The 4,192-nt window shown below is 38.4% G+C and overlaps 1 long non-coding RNA gene across 1 annotated transcript; it reads right to left on the reverse strand.

The window, feature by feature from the left end:
* Positions 1–1,992: 1,992 nt before the first annotated feature.
* LOC147327349 (uncharacterized) lies at positions 1,993–3,544 on the reverse strand. The gene is made up of 3 exons (XR_015129842.1): positions 3,308–3,544; positions 2,677–2,733; positions 1,993–2,010 (listed from the first exon to the last, which is right to left on the reverse strand). It is a non-coding gene; the product is annotated as an uncharacterized LOC147327349 (long non-coding RNA).
* Positions 3,545–4,192: the final 648 nt, after the last annotated feature.

Here is a 4,192-nt window from a genome sequence, read left to right on the forward strand (position 1 = left end):
TTGCTCCACTCTCCTTTGCCAACATTTGGATACAGTCTCTTCCTCGATAGGCAGATAAAGCTCCTGGTCTAGCAAACATGTAAATGTTCTCTTTGGGGACGCCACAAGATTCACGAGTTTCCACAAGGAGCTCCATTGCAGAGACCATTGATGGTTTTCGGAGAATAGGAACTCCTCTCCCTCGTTTTCCACGGATTTCTACTCTGGTGAAGAAATCACACATTTTTTTCTCAAGTGAGGTCAGACAAGCAGCCATGTCCATATTGATTTCTGACGTTTTTCTGTCTTTAAAGGTGGACACCTCCATTCTTGATACCTCTCCTTCTCTTCTTCTGTTAAAAATGATCACTTGAGCTAGTGTCACTTTGGCAAGCATTGCATAGCTGTATGGAGTTGGAGTCAACCTCAGCATTCTTTCAGCACCGCTTTTAACAGTCTCCATATGGCGATCCAAGCATTTGACATCAGCTGTTAAAGGTAAAATCTGTGGTGCATTCCACTTAGACTCCTTCATGGTTGTTGTTGCACCTCTGGTGATCAGTCCCTTCCATCTAAAATTTTTGATAGCCTTAAATTCTCTGGCAAATTGCACAAGGCTTGAGTCTCCGTCTTCTGAGGACAAATTGTCAGTCTCTACAAGCTCACAGATAATTCCCAGATTGTTGCCAATTTTTAGAGCTAAGGTAGGTTTCTGGAACGTATTTCTTTCAGGATTGTACCCAGCCACCTCTTTCACTGCAGATATCAAATGGTTGAAGTTTGCAGGATAAATCAGTTCCTCTGCCTTTTGAATGGGGGTATTCTTCTGAGCTATAAGCAGCAGTCGCCCAAGTTCCCTAAGCCTTTGCCTTATGTAGTCATGTCTGTTCTTTCTTGAACCATTTAGATCATAAAGGTGCTGTCCAAACTGAAGAAGAAGTTGGTCATTTTGGATTAATTGAGTTACCTCGTCATATTTCATGCAGGAAATCACAGTTTTCAAGCCCTCTCCAATTTCACGAACAACAGCAGTTTTCAGTGCACATTTGGATCGAACCCGCTGCTTCCCACTCTGGGAGTCTTCTTCACTTTCTTTCTTTGCTGGGCATATTCTCATGTGCTTCCACAGTGTTTTCTTAGAATAGAGTCCCTGGCAGTGATAACAATGAATGTAATTAATGCCCTCTGTGGATTTCTTTGGTCTATAGCAGGCCTGTAGCTCACCAGCCCCCCTCTTCACAACACTGGCATTATGGGCAAAATTTCCGTGTCTTCTAAGGATGTTCAACCTATTGCGCCTCTCTCTTGAATTTTTGGGATATTGAAATGCACGAGCAACCTCTTCCTTATTTTTATGTACAGTTTCCAGGTGTCGTGCAATTTTTGATGTAGGCTGGAGACAAAACAAACAATAGTTTCTCTTATCATATACACGGCGACTTCCAGACTTTGAAGGTGGTAACACTTTGATCGAGTCCAAAATCTGTTGAGTTCTGCTTTTCTTCGGTGTACTTTCATTGCTATTGGTTGCACTGTGGGACGAGAGCTTTCTCTTTCTTGGAGTTTTTGAGATCCTCTTCTTAAAAGTTGTGGCACCATTGCCTTTATTTAAAATTTCTGAATAATTATCTAGTTTTTGTGGAGATAAATCGGGGTATTGCAGAGAAGGCAGAGACTTCTGTGCAGTTGGATAAAGAGGTTCATCTTCATCTAGCTGAGAGGAACTTCCTTCAGTGTCTGGAACATAATTAGCATCACTATAGTCTGTGTGATCGGATTCATCAGAAGATGTTTCTGTATATGTCGAGACCTTGGGGAAAAAATAACATCTCTTTAAGATTTAAGACATGATAGAAGTATTTTTTGTGACAGATTAAAAGTTAGAGCTATTTAAAGATAAATAAAACATGTATATTAAACATTTTCCACCTGTTTTTGTCTTGAGGACCTCTTTTTTGAGTATTCAACGAAGCAATTATCAGATGCTGGTTGAAGTAATGATGTTGTGGCAAATATAGGAGGAACTGCAGCCTTAAAGGATGGACAAAAAACAAAAACTGAGTTTCTAAAAGTATCATATTATTACAACATATTTTTGATATCTATAAAACCAAATAAGGAAATATTAAACTGTAAAAGTAATACTAGTTATAGCATAAAATTCAACACTGGAATCACTGGTTTGAGGATATACATTTGAAAAAAAATAGTATGTCATTTAGAAAACAAGGTTGCATAGGGTATTTTTTAAGAGGGATATGAAAATTAATATTAAAACAAACCTAAACTGCACAGCAGTGTACTTGTGAAATTCATTATATAGCAGACATATTTAACAATAATGAACAATCTTTGTGTTTTCAATTACACAGTACTTGTATGGACAGAACTTTGTTGAATTAGTTGGGTAATAAATGTATTGCGTGTATAAGAAAAAGCATCATGCGAACAAATGACAGCCTAACAGTAACTGTTATGCTTATTGTAGCTATTAGCTAAAACCACTAATTTAGCTTAGTTTGCCCTGGGCTCAGCTTTGACAAATATCATCAACTGTTATTATTATTAGGCCTCACACTTATAACTTTTGGGGATGTTTCTAACACAAATACACTCTGCTTTAACCTAAGTGAGGACAGTAAATGGCAAACTGAACTAAGGCTACTCATAAGATACTGATGAGAACATAACACTTACCTGAATGCAGTGTTGAAGATCACCGGTTTGGTTGCTGATCTCTAGAGTAGACTTATCCTAAAAACAGAGACATGACTTCACTTACAACTACAAAAACATCACCAACTACAGTCATCATTAGGCCTCACATTTATAACTTTTGGGGACGTTTCTAACACAAATACACTCTGCTTTAACCTAAGCCTCCCCTAAATTGACCGTGTGCTTTGTGTTGTGCGTGCCCGCAACTGTGCATTTCATGGCGTCTGTGTAGAAATGACTAGTAAGACAAGGCTGCAAACTATTCTCACAGAACTCAAAGGTGAACTTGAATCCAATAAGAAGGAGAAGGATTTTGGGCAAAATACATTTATATATAAAAAAAAAAAAAAAAATCGATTCTGGATTTTAATGAATCGATATCACGTTATCCAAGCCAGAATCGATTTTAATCAATGAATCGATTATTAAAACCCACCCATACTAACAACAACAAAAACATCACCAACTACAGTCATCGTTAGGCCTCACATTTATAACTTTTGGGGACGTTTCTAACAAAAATACACTCTGCTTTAACCTAAGTGAGGACAGTAAATGGCAAACTGAACTAAGGCTACTCATAAGATACTGATGAGAACATAACACTTACCTGAATGCAGTGTTCAAGATCACCGGTTTGGTTGCTGATCTCTAGAGTAGACTTATCCTAAAAACAGAGACATGACTTCACTTACAACTACAAAAACATCACCAACTACAGTCATCATTAGGCCTCACACTTTTAACTTTTGGGGACGTTTCTAACACAAATACACTCTGCTTTAACCTAAGTGAGGACAGTAAATGGCAAACTGAACTAAGGCTACTCATAAGATACTCATTAGATACTGATGAGAACATATTATGTGCAGGACACTCCTGAAAAGCTGTGTGTGTTGAGACAACAACCAGAAATAAAAAGACCGACAAGGTGGCTAGAGCCCTACTCCCCACCCCTCAACATTTTTATTTCTGGTTGTCGTCTCAATAAACAAACACAGAAGCAGCTCTTCAGTGGGGTCCTGTACAAAATGACAACAAGAAGTCAGTAAGGACCCAGTACAGGCTTTAATGCAAGGACAGCGTGATGAGCCAATGCAGCGGCCCCACAGACCACACCCCACCATACCAGTATATTCACTGATATTAAATACTATTATCTTATCGAAATACAAAACATACTTTGTATTTCAACTCAAAAATAAAAACACCATGTTCTGAAGAGGTTTAAGAAAAACTTGAAGAGGTTTAAAATCTAAGCTGTTTTAACAGTAGTTTATGTGATATCTTTGGGCCAAAATCAAATATAGTTAGACTTATTTGACATCATGTGCAGCAATAGTGCAATGCAATAGTTTACCATCTTGCACCAAGGCCAGTCGGCTTTCCCGTAGTCATAAGTTATTTCTTCTCCTGGGTCAATGTCACGCAAGGCAAACAGGCAAAGATGTGGCCTTCCTTCAACTTCAACTGTTTTCATCTTACAGCTAGGCCT

Source organism: Aulonocara sp. 'chitande type north' Nkhata Bay, linkage group LG6, assembly GCF_057382095.1.
Source record: "Aulonocara sp. 'chitande type north' Nkhata Bay isolate Kocher_YH1m ecotype deep benthic linkage group LG6, A_spYH_male_GT1.1, whole genome shotgun sequence".
Classification (NCBI taxonomy): domain Eukaryota; kingdom Metazoa; phylum Chordata; class Actinopteri; order Cichliformes; family Cichlidae; genus Aulonocara; species Aulonocara sp. 'chitande type north' Nkhata Bay.